This window comes from Patagioenas fasciata, chromosome 35 (assembly GCF_037038585.1).
Source record: "Patagioenas fasciata isolate bPatFas1 chromosome 35, bPatFas1.hap1, whole genome shotgun sequence".
In the NCBI taxonomy this organism is placed as follows: Eukaryota; Metazoa; Chordata; class Aves; order Columbiformes; family Columbidae; genus Patagioenas; species Patagioenas fasciata.
In genome coordinates, this window is record NC_092554.1 from 1,423,657 (window position 1) to 1,446,430 (window position 22,774).

Genomic DNA, 22,774 nt, shown 5'->3' on the forward strand with positions numbered 1-22,774 from the left:
AACTTCCAAGAAGGTGTCGGGCGCCACTCGAAGAAGCCAGCGCTGGTTTCATCACCATTGTCTTGATCTGAAAGACACTTATTAAACATTGTTAGTGCGGCAATTCACATCGTACAGTTCAGCATTGCATATTTTCACCTAAAATCAAATCCCCTTGAGGTGCACACCGAACTTCTGCATCCTTAAGCATCACCCACCAGGTGCTGCCAGGTCCCTGGGCAAAAACAATCCCACGAATAGGTTTGCCTGTGCCTGAGGCAGGAGGAACCCAGACTGCCTTTCCTAAGATATTTTTCATGTGTACTACAGGGACTTTATCTCCTTCCACAGTCCATAGAATTTCTGATTGGGCAGGCCCGGCTCGATTGGTTGATCCCCTGGTGTTGCCCAACCAAGTGGCTTTTGCTAAATGTGAATCCCAGTTTTTAAAGGCTCCACCACCCAGTGCCTTTAGTGTAGTTTTTAACAAACCATTGTACCTTTCAGTTTTCCCAGAGGCTGGTGCATGATATGGAATATGATACACCCACTCAATACCATGTTCTTTGGCCCAATTGTCTATAATACTGGTTTTGAAATGAGTACCATTGTCTGATTCAGTTCTTTCTGGCGTACCGTGCCACCAAAGGACTTGCTTCTCAAGGCCCAAGATGGTATTTCGGGCTGTAGCATGAGGTACGGCAGATGTTTACAACCATCCAGTGGTTGCTTCCACCATTGTAAGTACATAACGCTTACCTTGGCGTGTTTGTGGAAGTGTAATATAATCAATCTGCCAAGCTTCTCCATACTTACACTTTAACCATCGCCCCCCACATAAGGACCCCCCATCTAAGGACGCCCCAGTTGTGCCCAGGGCTCATTGTAACATATCAGGACGCCCCATTGTCCCCAGGGCCCATTGTGACGTCCCAGGACCCCCCGTCATCCCCAGGGGCCATTGTGAAATCCTGGGGACCTCCCTTTGTCCCCAGGGCCCATTTTGACACCGTGGGTATCCCCCTTGTCCCCAGGGCCCATTGTGACATCCTGGGGACCCCCAGTTGTCCCCAGGACCCATTGTGACAACCTGGGGACCAACCTTTGTCCCTAGGGCCCATTGTGACATTCCAGGACCCCCCATTGTCCCCAGAGCCCATTGTGACATCCTGGGCACCATCCTTGATCCCCAGGGCCCATTGTGACATCCCAGGACCCCACTTTATACTGAAGGCCCATTGTGACATCCTGGGGACCCCCATTGTCCCCAGGACCCATTGTGACATTCAGGGGACAGCCTTTTTCCCAAGGGCCCATTGTGACATCCCAGGACCCCCCTTTTTCCCCAGGGCCCATTGTGGCATCCTGGGGACTCCCCTTGTCACTGGGGACCCATTGTGGCACCGTGGGGACCCCCGATTGTCCCCAGGGCCCATTGCGACATCTCAGGACCCCCCAGTTGTCCCGAGGGCCCATTGTGGCATCCGAGGACCCCCCTTTGTCCCCATGGCCCATTGTGACACCATGGGGACCCCCTTTGTCACTGGGGCCCATTGTGACATCCCAGGACCCCCTTTGTCCCCAGCTCCCATTGTGACAGTCAGGGGACCCCACTTTGTCCCCAGGGCCCACTGTGACATCCTAGGACCTCCCTTTGTCCCCAGGGCCCATTGTGACATCCGGTGGACCCCGTTGTCCGCAGGGCCCATCGTGGAACCATGGGGACCCTCCTTGTCACTTGGGCCCATTGTGACACCATGGGGACCACCCCTTTCTCCCCAGAGCCCATTGTGACATCCTGGGGACCCCCATTGTCCCCAGGGCCCATTGTGACATTCAGGGGACAGCCTTTTTCCCAAGGGCCCATTGTGACACCGTCGGAACCCTCGTTGTCCCCAGGGCCCATTGTGATATCCTGGGGACCCTCTTGTCCCCAGGGCCCATAGTGGCACCCTGGGGACCCCCTCTTTCTTCCCAGTGCCCATTGTGACATCCCAGGACCCCCATTGTCCTCAGGGCCCATTGTGACACCATGGGGACACCCCTTTGACTCCAGGGCCCATTGTCACATCCCAGGAGCCCCCTTTGCCCCCAGGGCCCATTGTGACCTCCTGGGGACCCCCCTTTGTCCCAAGGACCCATTGTGACATCTCAGGACCCCACTTGTCACTGGGGACCCATTGTGACACCATAGGGACCCCCGTTTGTCCCCAGGGTCCATTGTGACACCATGGGGACCCACCTTTGTCCCCAGGGCCTATCGTGACACCATGTGGACCCCCCTTGTCACTGGTAACCCATTGTGACAGCATGGGGACCCCCAGTTGTCCTCAGGGCCCATTGTGACATCCTGGGCACACCTCATTGTCCCCAGGGCCCATTGTGACATCATGGGGACCGCCTCGTCCCTCTGGCCCATTGTGGGACCGTGGGGACCCCCCTTATCACTCGGGACCCATTGTGACACCATGGGGACCCCCTCTTTCTCCCCAGGCCCATTGTGAGATCCTGGGGACCCCCTTTGTCCCCAGGGCCCATTGTGGCACCATGGGGCCCCCTTTTGTCACTGTGGCCCAGTGTGACACCCCAGGACCCCAGTTTGTACCCAAGGCCCATTGTGACACCGTGGGGACCCCCTTTGTCACTGGGGCCCTCTGTGGCACCATGGGGACCTCCTTTGTCCCCAGGGCCCATTGGGGCACCATGGGGACCCCTTTTGTCACTGTGGCCCAATGTGACATCCCAGGACCCCACTTTGTCCCCAAGACCCATTGTGACACCGTGGGGACCCCCCTTGTCCCCAGAGCCCATTGTGACATCCTGGGGACGCCCTTTTTCCCCAGGACCCATTGTGGCACCATTCGGACCCCCTTTGTCACTGGGGCCCATTGTGACGTCCCAGGACCCCCCTTTGTCCCCAGGGCCCATTGTGACATCCTGGGGACCCCCATTGTCCCCAGGGCCCATTTTGACATTCAGGGGACAGCCTTTGGCCCAAGGGCCCATTGTGACACCGTCGGGACCCCCGTTGTCCCCAGGGCCCATTGTGAAATCCTGGGGACCCCCATTGTCCCCAGGGCCCATTGTGACATCCTGGGGAACCCTTTGTCCCCAGGGCCCATTGTGACGTCCCAGGACCCCCCATTGTCCCCAGGGTCCATTGTGACATCCTGGGGACCCCTCTTTGTCCCCACGGCCCATTGTGAGATCCTGGGGGCCCCCTTGTCCCCAGGGCCCATTGTGACATCCTGGGGACCCCCTTTGTCCCCAGGGCCCATTGCAACATCTCCGGACCCCCCAATTGTCCCCAGGGCCCATTGTGGCACCATGGGGACCCCCATTGTCCCCAGGGGCCATTGTGACATCTCAGAACCCCCCAATTGTCCCCAGGGCCCATCAAGACATCATGGGGAACCCCTTGTCACTAGGGAGCCATTGTGACACCATAGGGACCCCCCCTTGTCCTGAGGGTCCATTGTGACATTGCAGGATTCCACTTTTTCCCCAGGGCCCGTTCTGACACTGTGGGTACCCCCATTGTCCCCAGGGCCCATTGTGTCACCCTGGGGATCCCCCATTATCCCCAGGGGCCATTGTGACGTCCCAGGACACCCCGTTATCCCCAGGGCCCATTGTGACATCCTGGGGACCCCCTTAGTCCCCAGAACCTATTGTGACATTGCAGGTCCCCCCTTGTCCCCAGGGCCCATTTTGAGATCCTGGGGACCCTCCTTTGTCCCCAGGGGCCATTGTGACATTCAGGCAACCCCTCTTTGTCCCCAGGGCCCATTGTGACACCGTGGGGACCGCCTTTGTCCTCAGGGCCTATTGTGACATCCTGGGGACCCACTTTGTCCTGAGGGCCCATTTTGGCACCATGGGGACCCCCTTTGTCACTGGAGCCCATTGTGACATCCCAGGACCCCCTTTGTCCCCAGGTCCCATTCTGACATTCAGGGTACCCCACTTTGTCCCCAGGGCCCATTGTGACATTCAGGGGACCCCTCTTTGTCCCCAGGGCCCATTGTGACACCATGGGGTCCCCCCTTGTCCCCAGGGCCCATTTTGACATTCAGGAGACCCCACTTTGTCCCCAGGGCCCATTGTTGCATCCTGGGGACCCTCCCTTTTCCCCAGGGCACATTGTTACGTCCCAGGACCCCGCTTTGTCCCCAGGGCCCATTGTGATGTTCCAGGACTCCCCATTGTCTCTAGGGCCCATTGAGACATCTTGGGGAACCCCCTTTGTCCCCAGGGCCCATTGTGACGCCATGGGGACCCCCTTTGCCACTGGGGCCCATTGTGACATCCCAGGACCCCCTTTGTCCCCAGGTCCCATTCTGACATTCAGGGCACCCCACTTTGTCCCCAGGGCCCACTGTGACATCCTAGGACCTCCCTATGTCCCCAGGGCCCATTGTGACATCCAGTGGACCCCGTTGTCCCCAGGGCCCATCGTGGAACCGTGGGGACCCTCCTTGTCACTTGGGCCCATTGTGACACCATGGGGACCACCCCTTTCCCCCCAGTGCCCATTGTGACATCCTGGGGACCCCACTTGTCCCCAGAACCCATTATCACATCCTGGGGACCCCTGTGTCCCCAGGGGCCATTGTGACATCCCAGGACCCCCCATTGTCCTCAGGGTGCATTGTGACATTCAGGGGACCCCCTAGTTGTCCCCAGGACCCATTGTGACACCATGGGGACCCCCTCTGTCCCCAGAGCCCATTGTGACATCCTGGGGAGCCCCCTTTGTCCCCAGGGCCCATTGCGACACCATGGGGACCCCCCCTTTGTCCCCAGTGCCCATTGTGACATCCTGGGTACCCCTATGTCCCCAGGGCCCATTGTGACGTCCCAGGACCCCCCATTGTCTCCAGGGCGCATTGTGACATTCAGGGGACCCCTCTTTGTGCCCAGGGCCCATTGTGACATCCTGGGGACCCCTTTGTCCCCAGAGCCCATTGTGACATCCTGGGGAGCCCCCTTTGTCTCCAGGGCCCATTGTGACATCCCAGGACCCCCCTTTTTCCCTAGGGCCCATTGTGCCGTCCCAGGACCCCCAATTGTCCCCAAGGCCCATTGTGACAGCATGGGGAACCCCCTTGTCACTGGCGATGCATTGTGACACAATGGGGACCCCCCCTTTGTCTCAGGTGCCCATTGTGACATCCTGGGGACCCCCCTTGTCCCCAGGGTCTATTGTGACATCCTGGGGACCCCCTTTATCCCCAGGACCCATTGTGACGTCCCAGGACCCCTCATAGTCCCCAGAGGCCATTGTGACATCCTGGGGACCCCTCTTTCCCCCAGGGCCTAATGTGACATCCTGGGGACTCCTCTTTGTCCCCTGGGCCCATTATGACATCCTGGGCCCCCCGTTTGTCCCCAGGGCCCATTGTGACATCCTGGTGACTCCCTTTGTCCCCAGGGCCCATTGTGGCACCATGGGGACCCTCTTTGTCACTGGGGGCCATTGTGACATCCCAGGACCCCACTTTGTCTTAGAAGGTCACTGATCGGACTACTGGTACATCCTGACTCTGCTTTCTCAATAAACATTGAAGAACACCTGGGGTTTGTTTGCTCCAAGGGAAAACTTCCCTGCCACGGTTCCTGGTTCCCGGTCCTGTTTCCCGGTCCGGTTTGGCTTCGCTATCAGAACAGCTGCTGCCTCCACAGCCGCGCTCAAAGTCCCCGTTGTGACACCGGGATGGCGGGAGAAGGGGGGTGGCGGGGGCGGCAGCGGCGGCGATTGGGGGGGGGCAGTCGGGGCTGGGCGGACAAGCGGCGGCTGCTGCGGCTCCTCAGGCAGCGACAGCAGCAGCGATCGGGGGGACGTGGGGGGGCGGACAAGCGGCGGCTGCTGCGGCTCCTCAGGCAGCGACAGCAGCAGCGATCGGGGGGACGTGGGGGGGCGGACAAGCGGCGGCTGCTGCGGCTCCTCAGGCAGCGACAGCAGCAGCGATCGGGGGGACGTGGGGGGCGGACAAGCGGCGGCTGCTGCGGCTCCTCAGGCAGCGACAGCAGCAGCGATCGGGGGGACGTGGGGGGCGGACAAGCGGCGACTGCTGCGGCTCCTCAGGCAGCGACAGCAGCAGCGATCGGGGGGACGTGGGGGGCGGACAAGCGGCGACTGCTGCGGCTCCTCAGGCAGCGACAGCAGCAGCGATCGGGGGGACGTGGGGGGCGGACAAGCGGCGGCTGCTGCGGCTCCTCAGGCAGCGACAGCAGCAGCGATCGGGGGGACGTGGGGGGCGGACAAGCGGCGGCTCCTCCGGCCGCGGCCAGGACGTGGCTTCGCCGGCACCGGGGCCCGAGACCGCGCGCTGTGGGGCTGCGGGGCGGCTGTGGGGCCGGGGGTCTCCGGGGGTCCCGCAGCGGCCGCTGTGGGGCGGGATGGGGCGGCTGTGGAATTACCTGTGGGGCACTCATGGGGCTGCTGTAGGGGTCTTAAGAGGCATGTCTGGAGCACTTATGGGGCGACTATGGGGCAGGTGCTGGGCTGCTACAGCGGGACCTGTGGGGCAGCCATAGGGCTGCTATGGGGTTGGTTATGGGTCACAGATGGGAGGGGGCAGCTGGGTGTGGCCCCGCCTACATGGGGTGGGGTCAGTGCCGAGGGGCGGGTACTGAGAGGGCACGCCCACGGGGAGCCCCTCGGGGGGGCGGAGCCTCTGTGTCACGCCCCATGGGAGGTGGTCTGGGGGTGGGCATTCTCTGGGGCACGCCCCCATGGGAGGAGCCTCTTGGGGTAGGGAGAGGGTGCGGTCAACATGGCACGGCCCCAAGGGGGCGTGGCTTAGCTCGGGAAGAGGTGGAGCCGAGAAGGGGCTGCCCGACCCGGCTCTCCAGGCGGCTCTGAGACGGAGCGGAGCGGGCCGGGCGGGGCCGGGCCGGGCACTCCCCGGGGCCTCGCAGAAACAGCGGCGCAGCGAGTCCGCTCCGGGCTCCAACGGTGCGCGCACGTGGCCGCCGAGAGCGCCCCGTGCACCTCGCAGCGCCCATTTCTGCGCATGCGCATTGGGAAGCCCTCGAGACAACCCCTCCCCCGCGGCCCGCCCCTTCTCTTCCCTCTCCGCAATCTGATTGGCCAGCTAAGCACGTCAATTTCCATTCTCTCCGCCTATCATCACCCGTCCCCGTTTGCCCTGCGCTGCGCTCTGATCCAGTGTCTATTTACACTTAAATACATTTAAACTTCCATTTTAACACTCAGGTATCTTTTCAAATTTACAGATTTTGACATATTTACAATTATATATATTTAGACTGGGATATCGATTTACATTTATTAATAAATTAAAGGTATGTATACGGGTGTGAGTGGATATATATAGATGATATTTATTACCTATTTAGACTATGTAACACGTAGTAATTATACAGAGCTCTGCCTACTCACACTTTTTTCTATTTTAAGTTCCTATCTAGATATTTTTTTCTTTTTCAAGTCCTTCACTTTTTAATCTACAAATAGATAAGATGTTTGTATTCTTAAAACCATCAACAGAAATTTTTTACATTCTAAAATCCTTTATATAACAGAGTAGAAAAGGGGTTTTATTTTAAAATCATTTTATATCTACATGAATACCATTCTGCAATATATAAATACAAACGACAGACTTCTCTCTGTTTGAAATTCTCACGCTCGTATTTACAGGGTTTAATAAGTTTTATCCTCCCCCAGGAATTTTCAGGCATTTTTGGACTGTGACCCCCTCTTTTCAGGGGGACTCCCTTTTGAGCCCCACATTGTGGGGGATTTGAGGGATTTTCTTGCAGTCAGTGAACATTGTATGGAACTGAACTGAACTGAACTGAACAGGGCTCTGAGGCCTCTGTGTCCTGCAAGAGAGCAGGAGAGCAGGAGCGGAGCAGCCCCCGTGTCTACGTGACTGTACAGCCTTCTTCAGTGTTGGAACCGAGCTGCTTCGCCTTCTGTTTGTCCACGTGCACACACACCATTCCTCACTGGAAAACAGGCAGAAACCTTTCCACACGCACCCAGGTCTGTGCACCCAGGCCTTGTCTATTCCTGCCGGGTTTGCTGGGCTCTGTCAGGCTCCTCTGGCTCTGTCGTGCTGTGACAGCCTCTGTCAGGCCCTGCCAGACTCCACTGTTCGCTGTCAGGCGCTGTCGGGATTTGTCGGCCCCTGTTGAGTTCTATCAGGCTCTGTCAAGCCCTGTTGGGCTCTGTCGCGCTTTGTCAGGCTCTGCCTGGCTTTATCATGTTCCATAAGTGCTCCAAAAACTGGATGCTCTTGCGATGCTTGTATTCACACAATTATCGCATATTCATTACAATTTGGGGGAATTTTTAGCATCAAACGCATCTATAGTAAGAAAAAATGTCATAAACCTAGGGTTAGACTGAGGTTAATAATTTCATGGTCTTTGCTGCCATCTAGCGTCCCTTAAGAGAATGCACAGAACACACATTCAGAGGGTGCCTGCAGGTATGTGCCTGTTCTTGGACGAACCTGTGCGCGAAAGCCTTAGTGCCTATAAACGTTGGTCTGTCCACATGTGAGTGCCTTGATGTCAGCTCCATTTATGCTAAAGCTGGAGCATTATCGTTCAGACGTGTGCGTGTGTGCAGTGTGCCAAACATCCACGCACGTGTTTACCCTCAAGCATGTCAGTACATTTCACGTACGCCTTTCTGTCAATAGATGGGACTGGGCACGCTTGTGGAAGTGTGCGTGTGTGTGGCCACGTGTTTGCTTACACATCAGTGTGTAGCTGCGTGTGCGTGCACGCGGTGCTGGGTGCACATACCTGGGTGCCCCACAGGTCCCGCTGTAGCAGCCCAGCACCTGCCCCATAGTCGCCCCATAAGTGCTCCAGACATGCCTCTTAAGACCCCTACAGCAGCCCCATGAGTGCCCCACAGGTAATTCCACAGCCGCCCCATCCCGCCCCACAGCGGCCGCTGCGGGACCCCCGGAGCCCCCCGGCCCCACACCCGCCCCGCAGCCCCACAGCGCGCGGTCTCGGGCCCCGGTGCCGGCGAAGCCACGTCCTGGCCGCGGCCGGAGGAGCCGCCGCTTGTCCGCCCCCCACGTCCCCCCGATCGCTGCTGCTGTCGCTGCCTGAGGAGCCGCAGCAGCCGCCTCTTGTCCGCCCCCCACGTCCCCCCGATCGCTGCTGCTGTCGCTGCCTGAGGAGCCGCAGCAGCCGCCGCTTGTCCGCCCCCCACGTCCCCCCGATCGCTGCTGCTGTCGCTGCCTGAGGAGCCGCAGCAGCCGCCGCTTGTCCGCCCCCCCACGTCCCCCCGATCGCTGCTGCTGTCGCTGCCTGAGGAGCCGCAGCAGCCGCCGCTTGTCCGCCCCCCACGTCCCCCCGATCGCTGCTGCTGTCGCTGCCTGAGGAGCCGCAGCAGCCGCCGCTTGTCCGCCCCCCCACGTCCCCCCGATCGCTGCTGCTGTCGCTGCCTGAGGAGCCGCAGCAGCCGCCGCTTGTCCGCCCAGCCCCGACTGCCCCCCCCCAATCGCCGCCGCTGCCGCCCCCGCCACCCCCCTTCTCCCGCCATCCCGGTGTCACAACGGGGACTTTGAGCGCGGCTGTGGAGGCAGCAGCTGTTCTGATAGCGAAGCCAAACCGGACCGGGAAACAGGACCGGGAACCAGGAACCGTGGCAGGGAAGTTTTCCCTTGGAGCAAACAAACCCCAGGTGTTCTTCAATGTTTATTGAGAAAGCAGAGTCAGGATGTACCAGTAGTCCGATCAGTGACCTTCTAAGGCAAAGTGGGGTCCTGGGATGTCACAATGGGCCCCAGTGACAAAGAGGGTCCCCATGGTGCCACAATGGGCCCTGGGGACAAAGGGAGTCACCAGGATGTCACAATGGGCACTGGGAATAAAGAGGGGGTCCCCAGGGTGCAACTATGGGCCCTGGGGACAAGAGGGTCCCCAGGATGTCACAATTAGCCCTGAGGACAAGGGCAGGTCCCCATGGTGTCACAATGGGTCCGCAGTGACGAGGAGGGTCCCCATGGTGTCACAATTGGCCCTGGGGACAACGGGGGTCCCGATGGTGTCACAATGGGCCCTTGGGAAAAAGGCTGTCCCCTGAATGTCAGAATGGGCCCTGGGGACAATGGGGGTCCCAAGGATGTCACAATGGGCTCTGGGGACAATGGGGGGTCCGGGGATGTCACAATGGGCCCTGGGGACAAAGAGGGGTCCTGGGACGTCACAATGGGCCCTGGGGACAAAGGGGGCTCACCAAGATGTCACAATGGGCTCTGGGGACAAAGGGGTCCCCAGGATGTCACAATGGGCACTGGGGAGAAAGGGGTGGTCCCCATGGTGTCACAATGGGTCCCCAGTGACAAGGGGAGTCCCCAGGATGTCACAATGGGCCCCGGGGATAAAAGGGGTACCCAGGATGCCACAATGGGCCCTGGAAACAATTGGGGTGTCCTGAGATGTCACAATGGGCCCTGGGGACAAAGGGAGTCCCCACCCTGTCACAATGGGCCCTGGGGACAAAGGGGGGTTCTGGGACGTCACAATGGGCCCTGGGGACAAAGGAGGTCCCCAGGATTTCACAATGGGCCATGGGGACAAGGGGTGTCCTGGAATGTCACAATGGGCCCTGGGGACAAAGGGGGTGCCCAGGATTTCACAATAGGCACTGGGGACAAGGGGGTCCCCAGGATGTCACAATGGGCCCTGGGGATGACGGGGGGTCCTGGGACGTCACAATGGGCCCTGGGGACAATGGGGGGTCTTGGGATGTCACAATGAGCCCTGGGCACAACTGGGAGGTCCCTAAATGTCACAATGGGCCCTGGGGACAAAGGGGGTCCCCACGGTGTCACAATGGGCCCAGGGGACAGAGGGGAGTCCCCAGGATGTCACAACGGGCTCTGGGGACCAGGGGCGTCCCGAGGATGTCACAATGGGCCCTGGGGACAAAGTGGGGTCCTGGGAGGTCACAATGTGCCCTGGGCACAAAGGGGGTTTCCAGGATGTCACAATGGGCTCTGGGGACAACAGGGGTCCCGACAGTGTCACAATGGGCCCTTGGGACAAAGGCTGTCCCCTCAATGTCACAATGGGCCCTGGGGACAATGGGGGTCCCCAGGATGTCACAATGGACCCTGGGGACAATGGGGGGTCCGGGGACGTCACAATGGGCCCTGGGGACAAAGGGGGTCCCCAGGATGTCACAATGGGCCTTCAGTATAAAGTGGGGTCCTGGGATGTCACAATGGGCCCTGGGGACAAAGGGGGGTCCTGGGACGTCACAATGGGCCCTGCGGATCAAGGATGGTGCCCTGGATATCACAATGGGCTCTGGGGACAATGGGGGGTCCTGGAATGTCACAATGGTCCCTAGGGACAAAGGGGGGTCCCTTGGATGTCACAATGGGGCTGGGGACAAAGGGGGTCCTGGGATGTCACAATGGGCCCTGGGGACAAAGGGGGTCCCCACGGTGTCACAATGGGCCCTGAGGACAAAGGGGGTCCCCAGGTTGTCACAATGGGCCCTGGGGACAAAGGGGGTCCCCACGGTGTCACAATGGGCCCTGGGGACAAGGGGGTCCTCAGGATGTCACATTGGGCCGTGGGGACAAAGAGGGGTCCCCAGGATTTCACAATGGGCCCTGGGGACAAAGGGGGGTCCTGGGACATCACAATGGGCCCTGGGGACAAAGGGTTCCCCAGGATGTCACAATGGGCTCTGGGGACAAAGGAGGTCCCCAGGATGACACAATGGGCCCTGGGGATGACGGGGGGTCCTGGGACGTCACAATGGGCCCTGGGGACAATGGGACGTCCTGATATGTTACAATGAACCCTGGGCACAATTGGGGGGTCCTTAGATACCACAATGGGCCCTGTGGACAAAGGGGGTCCCCACGGTGTCACAATGGGCTCTGGGGACAAAGGGGAGTCCCCAGTATGTCACAATGGGCCCTGGAGACAATGGGGGGTCCTGGGATGTCACAATGGGCCCTGGGGACAACGGGGGTCCCGACGGTGTCACAATGGGCCCTAGGGACAAAGGCTGTCCCCTGAATGTCACAATGGGCCCTGTGGACAATGGGGGTCCCCAGGATGTCACAATGGGCTCTGGGGACAATGGGGGGGTCCCCAGGATGTCACAATGGGCCCTGAGGACAAGGGGGGGTCCCCATAGTGTTACAATGGGTCCCCAGTGACAAGGGTGGTCCCCAGGATGTCACAATGGGCCCTGGGGACAAAGGGGGTCCTGGGACTTCACTATGGGCCCTGGGGACAAGGGGGTCCCCAGGATGTCACAATGGGCCCTTAGGACAAGGGGGGTCCCCAAGGTGTCACAATGGGCCCTGGGGACAATGGGGAGTCCTGGGACATCACAACAGGCCTGGGGACAAGGGGGATCTCCACCCTGTCACAATGGGCCCTGGGGACAAAGGGGGGTCCTGGGATGTCAGAATTGGCCCTGGGGACAAAGGGGGTCCCCATGGTGCCACAATGGGCCCTGGGGACAAAGGGGAGTCCCCAGGATGTCACAATGGGCCCTGCGGACAAGGGGAGGACCCCATGGTGTCACAATGGGTCCTCAGTGAGAAGGGGGTCCCCCATGGTGTCACAATGGGCCCTGGGGACAAGGGGGATCCCCAGGGTGTCACAATGGACCCTGGGGAGAAGGGTTTAGGGGGTTGTGTTAGGGGGTTGGAGGATTAGGTGGTGCAGGATTTGGGGGTGCAAGGCTGGGGGAGCAGGATTTTGCGGGGCCTGATTTGGGGCTACAGGGTCTGGGGTTGCAGGTTCCAGGGGTGCAGGATTTGGGGGTTCAGGGTTTAGGGCAGTAGGATCTTTGGGTGCAGGAGTTTGGGGTGCCGGGTTTGGGGGCCAGGATTTGGGGGTTCAGGGTTTAGGGGTGCAGTGGTTTGGAGTGCAGTGTTTTGGGGTGCAGGGTTTGGGGAAGGAGGATATGGAGGTGCAGGGTATAGGAGAGCAAGATCTTGGGGTGCAGGGCTTTGGGGTGGGGGGCTTGGTAGGGCAGGATTTGGGGGTGGAAAGTTTAAGCGGTAGGGCTGGGGGTGCAGGATTTGGGGGTGAAGGGGTTGTGGGGTGCAGGGTTTGGGAGATCGGTACGTGGGGCTGGAGGATTTGGGGGTGCAGGGTTTGGAGCAGCAGAATCTGGGGGTGCAGAGTTGGGGGGTGCAAGATTGGGGGTGGCAGGGTTTTGGGGAGCAGGGTTTAGGGGTCAGGCTTTAGGGGGACAGGGTTTGGGGGGCAGGGTTGGGAGGGATGATTTTGGGATGCAGGGTTTAGGGCAGCAGGATCTTGGGGTGAAGGGGTTTGGCGTGAAGGGTTGGGTAGGACAGGATTTGGGGTGCAGGTTTTTAGGGTGCAACTTGTGGGGGTCAGGATTTGGGGTACAGGGTTTGGGGGTGCAGGGTTTAGTGGTGCAGGGTTTGGGGGTGCAGGTCTTGGGGAGGCAGAATTAGGGTGCAAGACTTGAGGGTGCAGGGTTTGGGGGTTTGGGACATGGGGCTGGAGGATTTGGGGGTGCAGGATTTGGGGTGCAGTGTGTGGGGGTGTGTCCTGGTTTTGTTAAAAACAAGTTTCTTTTTTAGTGAATTTGCCTGTCAGCTCAAGCTTCATGTCAGCTGCATTTTCCTGGAGAACCAGACACGTTTTGGTTAAACCCAGCAAGGGAATGCAAACTTATTGATAAGCACAGATGGACATCTCGCGAGAGGGGCAACGAGAAAACTGATGTCCGAGAGACTGACCAACGGTGAATAACATTCCGTTCACGTGAATACTTCATAGAAAAGTGGGAGATCACGAGGATCTCGTCCCCTTTGCCTTTTCCCTTTTCTCCTCATGGCCGACATCAGGAGAGGACCTTGCTGGTCGTCCCTGCGAACGGAGGCCAGTGAGAGACTGAATCCAGCTCCGGTTGGCTGCAGAGTCTGATCCAGGACTTTGGGTGCTGGCTCTGCAGTTGCTCAGACTTACAAGATTGGTTTTGTATATTTGTATTATTTTCTCTGTTCTCATCAGTAGCATCAGTAAAACATCTTGAACTTTTCCAGCTCTCTCCCCTCTGTGCTTCTTCCCCTCCCGATCGCCTGTGCTGAGTGGGAAGGGGGGAGAGGGAGGGGCAAAAGGGGGAAGTGGGGGGGAGAGGAGGTTGACAACACATCTGGCAGGGTTTGATTGTCACCCCGCAATCCTAACCCTCGACAGATAATTGGCGCCCAATGTGGGGCCAGAGAACGGGGTAAATTTGGAGATTTTTGGCTTTTCTACTGCTCTGACGTACCTTCCAATTTTCTTGGCACGGTGCTAGCTCATAGAGTTGTGATACTCGCGCGTCTGTTTGATTCAGATATTATTTAGTCGTGATGATGATTCTGTGTGGTTTGGCACTGGTTTATTTCATTATACTGCAGCCGCTAATGTATTTTTACTCGTTTTTGCTTTACCTTGAAAAACCTCCAGGAGAGATTAAAGAGCAGAATGGCTCTATATTTGCTAATTGGTCAAGCGAATCTTTAGAAAGGCTGACTAACAATACTTTTGTGATTTCGCTGGGACAGTTTGCAAATGTGTTAGAGAACTTTGAATACCCTTGGAGCTTTGTAGAACTGTGATGGTGTTATCTGGTTTGCTGAATGTGTGTCAGTTTGTGTTACTGTTAAGAGAAATGAGGTTCAATAGGAGGTTTGCGTCTCTTTTTAGTCCTGAGATTTGCGGTGCGCCTTCGGAAGCTTTAGCAAAAAGCACTCCTGGCCGCTCGAGAAAAGGCAAAACAGCCAAAGCTGCTGCTGCAGCCACTGCCCCCCAACCGCGGCTTCGCAGGCTGAAGCTCCAGCTCCTCCGCATTGCTCCTCTGCCAAGGGCGCTGCAGATAACGTTACTTCTCCAGCCTCAAAGGCTGACAAGGCAGCCCCCCCGCCTTCACACACTGGGCACTGTTGCTGCTGTAACCACAGCAATCACTGTGACAGTCATTCAGACTCTGGAAATGAATCAGATGATGGTGAACCCATATCAGCATCAGTTGCTGGTTGTAAGAAAGTCACTAGAAAGACCACCCGTGCAGCAGGTGATGGCACAGGGCCAACATCAACCCAAGGGGCATCATCAGGACAGGGAGGAGATGAAGTGACCACCACTCGGTCCTTTTCTCCAGGTGAGCTGAGAGATCTGCGAAAAGACTTCAGTTGTCGTGAAGGTGAGAATATTTTAACCTGGCTGCTGCGATGCTGGGACAACGGGGCAGAAACAACTGAATTAGAAGGTGGTGAAGCCAGGCAGCTGGGATCTCTGTCAAAAGATTCCACCATTGATAGGGCAATTTCAAGAGAGTCTAATGCCGCTACTCTCTGGACCCGACTCCTGCAGCTATGAAAGTCAGATTTCCCTACAAGGAAGATTGTATATCCACGTTAGGGAAATGGAATACTATGGAGAGAGGTATCCAGTTCCTGAGAGAATGAGCTGTGCGAGAGATCATCTATCTAGGACCAAACAGCCAAGAGGGGACAGACCCAGATAGAATCAATTGTACAAAATCTATGTGGCGCAGATTTGTACAAAGTGCACCACCTGCATATGCTAAGTCATTGGCAGGAATGGTCTGGTCAGCTAGAGGTGTACAAGAAATTAATGAAGTGATTGAGCAGCTCCGGTACTTTGAGGACAGCCTTGCTGGTTCTCTACGGGCTTGTGTCTCTGCTGTGGAGAAACTGTGTGAAAAATCTGATGACCGGTTTGAAAAGCTGTTGCAAGAAATCCAAGAGCTCAGAGCAGACTCGTACCGTTCACGACCTGCACAAACCTATGTTTCAGCTGTTAGGAGAAGGCGTTTCCAATCTTGAGAGAGAGGGCAGAGACAGCCCACAAAAAGAGGTTCACTGTGGTTCTTCCTACATGAGCAGGGAGAAAACATGAACAAGTGGCATGGAAGGCCGACCTCAGAACTTCAGGAACGAGTACGTGAGATAAAAGGAAAAACTCCTAGGAAGGTGGCTGCTCCAGTTTACAAAAGGAGCAGAAGAGATTCTGATGCTCTTGAAGGAACCTCTAATTCACACCCAGAAACTGTGCAAAACAGGAATTAGAGGTGCCCTGCCTCCAACCAGGTGGAGGAAAGGGATAACAGAGTTTATTGGACTGTACAAATACTATGGCCTGGTACAACACAACCCCAGGAGTACAAAGCTTTAGTGGACACTGGTGCTCAGTGCACAATAATTCCTTCTGATTATAAAGGAACACAATCCATCAATATTGTTGGAGTGACTGGGGGATCCCAGGAGCTGACTGTTGTAGAGGCTGAAATGAGCCTAACTGGAAAGAACTGGCAAAAGCATCCCATTGTGACTGGTCCAGATGCTCCGTGCATCCTTGGCACAGACCACCTCAGGAGAGGGTATATTAAGGACCCAAAAGGGTATAGGTGGGCATTTGGTATAGCAGCTGTGGACACCGAGAAAATTGAACAACTGTCTGATTTGCCTGGTCTTTCAGATGACCCTTCTGTTGTAGGACTGCTGATGGTTGACGATCAGCAGGTGCCAATTGCTACCACGACGGTGCATCGCCGGCAATATCGCACCAATCGAGACTCTTTGATTCCTATCCAGAAGCTGATCCGTCAATTGGAAAGCCAGGGTGTGATCAGTAAGACTCGCTCACCTTTTAACAGCCCAATCTGGCCAGTGCGTAAGTCTAGTGATGAGTGGAGACCAACTGTAGGCTATCGTGGCCTGAATGAAGTTACAGCACACTGAGTGCTGCTGTGCCTGACATGCTAGAACTGCAATTTGAACTGGAGTCAAAGGCAGTGAAGTGCGATGCTACAATTGACATTGCTCATGCATTTTTCTCTATTCCTGCAGCAGCAGAGTGCAGGCCGCAGTTTGCTTTCACCTGGAGGGGCATCCAGTATACATGGAATCGCTTGTCCCAGGGGTGGAAACACAGTCCTACCATCTGCCATGGGCTGATCCAGACCACACTGGAGCAAGGTGAAGCTCCAGAACACTTGCAATATATTGATGACATCATCGTATGGGGCGACACAGCGAAAGAAGTCTTCGAGAAAGGTGAGAGAATAATTCATATTCTTTTGGATGCTGGTTTTGCCATCCCACCTGTCTCTGTTCCTCGGAAGCTTTTGGCAGAGCTCAGGCATGCACACAGCTGAGGAGAGTGGAAATTGCAATGCATCCCTGCCCTGTATTCCCTGTGGAGAGATGCAAATATTCATGTCCCACACAGAGCTGCTGGCTAAAGTGTAAAACACACCAATCTCCTTCCAAAACAGTCACTGCTTTTCCTTCAAATCACCTCTGCCTAGATAATGGTTGTTTGCTGCTGCCTGACAGAAGACAATGTTAGGTGCTCACAGCAGGGGGGTTCACCCCAGCTGAGGCCAAATCCACAGCCGCCTCTGCTCTCAGCGTCGCGGGGCAGCAAGGCCGAGCATCGCGCTCCCCTCGCAGGCTTTGCACTGGGACCACAGTCACAAGCCACAGCAAGAGCAGAGCAAAGCTCCTCTCAACCCAGCTATGAGTAAGCAATCAAGCGGTATTAAAGAAGCGATGGACAACGTCCTCGGACACACGGTGTGAACTGTGGGGTTGTCCTGTGCAGGGACAGGAGCTGGACTCGATGATCCTTGCGGGTCCCTTCCAGCTCAGGACGTTTTGTGATTCTAAGTGAATTTGTTTGCTGGGGACAGGGGAAGCCCTGAGGGTGCTCAACTCTCAGTTCACCCAGAGCCTCCCAACCAGCTCTAGCCCAGCAGTATGCAATGGGAAGAGGGACCCACGCTTTGAGATTCTCTCAAACCCACTCCCCAGCACTGGAGCTGAACAAAAAGGTCTCCGACAACCAAGCCCAAGCAGGCTCCTACCAGTGGCCGTAGTCCAGGTGCTGCCGGATCAGCGTATGGGGCTGCACTGTCCCGTAAGCGTCCACCTCGGGCATGTTGAGATCATCAATGAAGTACACGAGCTTCTTGGTACCTGGAGGGCCATAATTCCTACCAGCCTTTTTCTCCAGAGGTTTCTCAAGCATACCTGTAGGGAGGCAGAGGTGCAAAGCTCATCTACTGGGAGAGCAACTGCTGCAAAATAAAAATGATTTCTCAGCCCAGCTCAATGCTGTGCTGTGTGTAGCTACAGCGGCCCCTCAAGGAGCTGAGATGTCCCCCAGCTGCAGCTGTATGAGGAGCAGCTGAGGGGCCTGGGGGTTCAGCTGGAGAACAGGAGCTGAGGGGAGACCTTCTGATCTCTGAACTGCCTGAAAGGAGCTTGGAGCCGGGGGGGTCGGGCTCTGCTCCCCAGGAACAAGCGCCAGGAGCAGAGGAAATGGTCTCAAGTTGCACCAGGGGAGGCTGAGGCTGGATCTGGGGAACAATTTCTTCCCCAAAGGGCTGTGGGGCATTGGAACAGGCTGCCCAGGGCAGTGCTGGAGTCACCAGCCCTGGAGGGTTGGACAGACGTGGAGATGAGGTTCTCAGGGACTAGAGTGCTAGAGCTGGGTTACGGTTGGACTCGATGATCCTGAAGGTCTCTTCCAACCAAACTGATTCTATGATTCTACAGTGCAGCTGGGAGCCCTGCAGGGACCCTTGGTCAGCACTTTGGTTTGACTTAAATCAGAAAGCTCTCAACTCTTCCTTCCAAACAAAAATACAACAAACTTCGTCTGCTACAAAACATGTCTACCTCAGAGCAAACAAGAGCTTTTCATGCAAGATAAAGCCTTTTGAATCTCTTCTGCATAATTTTTTAAACGAAATCTTGCTTGCAGAGGTGGCTGTGCCAGAGCAGTGAGCGTCCCCTGCTGCCTGCCCCGGCGATGCGGCAACTGCAGCGTGGCCAGGGCAGCAGGCACTGGGCGCTGCGATGGAGAAAGGGAGATGGATGCTGTGGGCACAGAAGCCCACGAGCAAAGCTGCTGGTTTTGTGAATATATGCATCTTTTACCCTGTTAGACAAAAATAGGCGATCTCAGGGCCAAATTCCTGGACATCTTCAGAACAACCAACATGACACTTTTATTTAAATGCATCAAATAATCATAAGTTCCCTGATCTTCTCACCAGCGTTACCCAACCCTCCAGATAATGTGACAAGACTTAATTCCAACACGAGCTGTCAAATTACCACCTGGTTTCAAGTAGGGTCACGCACACGCAAAGGAAAGCACGGAGAGAACAGTTTCGCATTTCAAAGCCTTGGAAGACTTTAATTTGTTTTAGCAGAAGGCTGGGGTCATATGTTGCTCTAGCTCATAAAACGTGGGGAATATTTATAATCCTGGGCTGATATTTAATAAAAATCTCCCCACGTCGCTGCACATCATGTTCTATAGGTTATTGATTCCTCTGATTGCAGCCCAGGCAACCTTTACTGTCTCAGTAAGTGGAAAAGCAAACGGAAGCAACGCTCCTCTGCCCAGACCCCGGGTGGGTTTTCTGCCCTGTGCTTACTCGAAGAATTTGTTTCATTAGCAGTTTTGGGTTGGCAACAGACCTATAAGGTGCTATAAAGCAGCACACGGTAAGTAGCAATTCTTTGTAATTAGGGAAGACTGGCAAATGTAAACGGGACTGGGAGTTTTTTTAAGCCATTTATTATCACGTGCAAAAGTTGTTAAGGAAGATTTATATTCCGTTGGTTTGTTTCAGATCACAGGCCTTTCAAAACGCTGGGTTTTCCTGCTTGGGTGCACTGCAGACAGCTCGCCTTGCTCACCACTCAAAACGCAGCTGATTTCTTGTCACAGACAGGTGCTGCACAAAGGAATGGATTGTGCTACGAAAAATGATGAATCTTTCCTCAGCGGAGCCTCTCTCCCCGTTCAATAAAACCACAATATTTGAAATTTCTGGTAGCAAGTTAAATTAAGTGTTTCAAATAAGCATTTAATTTAAATTTAATTAGTCCCTAATTAACATATAAAATCAGCCCTTTTTGAGGTTAAACAAGTACGCAAGAGATTCATCACACTGAAATGCAATTACTGGGGATCAAGTGACATGTTCGTGGAAGTGGTATTTTAATTCAAAGCCGTATCGCACAATAATAATAAGGGGCGGTGTGTCTGTGTGAGATCCTGACACATACTCAAACCAGCACCTCAAAGAAACAGCCTGGACACCTCGTACCTTCTGGTTGGGGAGCAAGGGAGAGGGAAAAAAAGAACCCAAACAAAAAAAACCACAAGATTTATTGCAATTTCTCTGAATGACAGAAGTCAGGGCTACATCTGATGGAGGGGCAGAGGCCCAAGAGGGCACGAAGCAGAGCGAGGCCCAGGGCAAATGCCACAGAATGTGGTATTTAGTCACAATAAACTACAGAAAATCCCCAAACTGGCCCCAGGTTCAGGCAGAGAGAGTGTTGGGCTCCTTTTAACCCCTGTGCACATGGCGCTTCTGGAAGCCACAGGATGCAGGGATGGGTTGAACAACAACTCTGCTTCCCCTAAGGGCTGCATCTTATACATCTCTGCAGCAACAGGCACCTTGTCTAAGGAACTACTGGAACTCAGGTTAGGATCTTTTTTAAGTAAGAAAAAATCCAAAATTACTTTGTGCCCATGTTTTACAAATTTAAAGATGTGCCTGCTGGGGAAAAGAATAAAGCAGCCAAGTGACAAACTACACAAAAAGGGACAAATTAACTCTAAAAAATGAGCAGCAGGGATCCAGGCCAAGCAGTATAAATCATGCTTCTCAATGCAAATCTCACCACCACATCTTCATCCACACACAAGACAACTTGCTCCTCTGTGCAGGGGAAGAAAATCACTGACTCAGCCCACAGCTCATGACCAGGGACACGGTGCCAGGTCTGCCTGTACAAATAACACCTGCACACACTCGCCCATCCAGCTGGAGACAAACGGCTGCACATCCACAGAATCACAGGATCCCAGGCTGGTTGGGCTGAAGGGCCCTCTGCAGATCCCCCAGTCCAACCCCCCTGCTCACGCAGGGTCACAGAGCAGATCACACAGGTGGGTCCAGGCGGGTTTCAATGTCTCAGAGAAGGAGACTCCACACCCGCTCTGGGCAGCCTGGGCCAGGCTCTGGCACCTCCCAGCAAACAAGTTTCTGCTCATGTTCAGATGGAGCCTCCTGTGTTTCAGTCTGTGCCCGCTGTCCCTCACCCTGGCGTTGGGCACCACTGAACAGACTCTGGTCCATCCTCTGACACCCACCCTGAGATATTGATCCCATTGATCAGATCCCTCTCAGCTTCTCTTCTCCAGCTCAACAGCCCCAGAGCTCTCAGTCTCTCCCCATAAGAAAGAATCTCTAGGTCCCTCAGCATCTTTGTCCCCCACCCAGGCAGCTGGACAGAGAGACAGACAGACAGACAGACAGACAGACAGACAGCCAGACAGCTCAGCCCATTTAGCAGCTCAAGGGCATTTTGCAGAGACCCCAACACAGGGAAAACAGCAAAGGGGCACCTGGGAGGGAGGAGGGAGACTGCAGCCATCACACACTAGCAAGACCCAAAACCCTTCAGACCTGCCCCAGAAAGCTGCCGTGACTCCACGACACAGCCCCAGGTGACACAGCGTGGGCTGAGCCTGTGCTGTCACCTCTGCGAGTGGATCAGTCCCACAGGGCAACTTTAAACTCTGACACCTTCCTTAAAACACCTGCAGTGTCGGGAGCCCAGCAGAGCACAGACAGGGGCTGTGATGCTCATGGCCGTGAGCGTGTTCGCCCCAGGGCCACCTGGCCAGGAAAAACCCACATGGTGAAGGTTAAAACCTTGGTCTCACTGGTGCTGGTCCTGTAGAGGGAGTAAAGGGATTTCAGGACACTTGGGTCAGACCAAACTCCATAAAGGAAGTTATTTTGGTTTACAGTGACCCACAGCTGTTGTTCAACTCAAAACAAGCAAGGTTGTTTCATTCCTGATTAATAAATACATGTAGAAAATTATCCTCTCTCTTTAGGTCAACTGAAAGTGAAAATACCATTCCAAAATGAGTCACTTTTCAACAATTCCCTCTTTCTCTTCATCTGTGAAAAGACTACACAGCAGAACTGACCTTATCCTGGTCTCAAACTTCATCTTTCACTGATGTGCCAAAATCCTCATCAAAGATATTCTCATGGGCTTCCCCAGGTCAGAGCCTCCCAGGGTCAGCAGCCGTGTCCCCTGGGGCGGTGGGATGTGGCACCCGCTCCGTGGGAGCACACGGGGCTGCATCAGGATGCGGGGGACAGCCCAGGAACCAGCAGCACCTGCACATCCCCATTAGCACTGTCCTCACTGACAACTGGGATGCAATTCCCATCATTGCACTCTGAGGACAGCTTAGATCCCAGCCAAGCAACCCATTCTATTCAGCACGGGCTTAAATTCAAGCGTATTAAAGACACACCTCAAGTCAAGTACGAGCTGTGTGCTGTAGAGAACAGCAGCAGATTTAAGTGTGTGCTTTGCACAGCCCTGAACCAGAGTCGTGGTGTTCAGAATTCAATCCCTCATGTTGGGAAATGCCATTTTCCATAAAACCAGGAGTCTGCGGACCAGTGAGTTTCACAGTGGGATTTAAGAGTCAGTGGGTGCCAGTGCAGTGCCCACAGTGCACACCCAGCTCCAAACCCCGACGGACACCCCAGGAATTTGGTGACCTGCCAGGCAGAAGTCCCACATCTCAGCCATTGTCTTACCTTGCAGCATGGCAGAGGTGGTGTAGTAGTTAAACGGGACCTTCTTCACCACATAGGCGTCCGTATCCAGTGAGCAGAGCTTGTCCCCCACCAGCACAGACTTCCCCGTGC

The 22,774-nt window shown here is 55.6% G+C and overlaps 1 protein-coding gene across 2 annotated transcripts in view; it reads right to left on the bottom strand.

The window, feature by feature from the left end:
- Nucleotides 1–17,946: 17,946 nt before the first annotated feature.
- LOC139826096 (dynein axonemal heavy chain 9-like) overlaps nt 17,947–22,774 on the bottom strand; it is a 69,770-nt gene continuing 64,942 nt past the window's right edge. For both annotated transcript variants that reach the window (XM_071801040.1, XM_071801039.1), the window contains one exon: nt 17,947–18,032. The gene's annotated coding sequence lies outside the window, so the exon portion shown is untranslated. The remainder of the gene's footprint in view (nt 18,033–22,774) is intronic.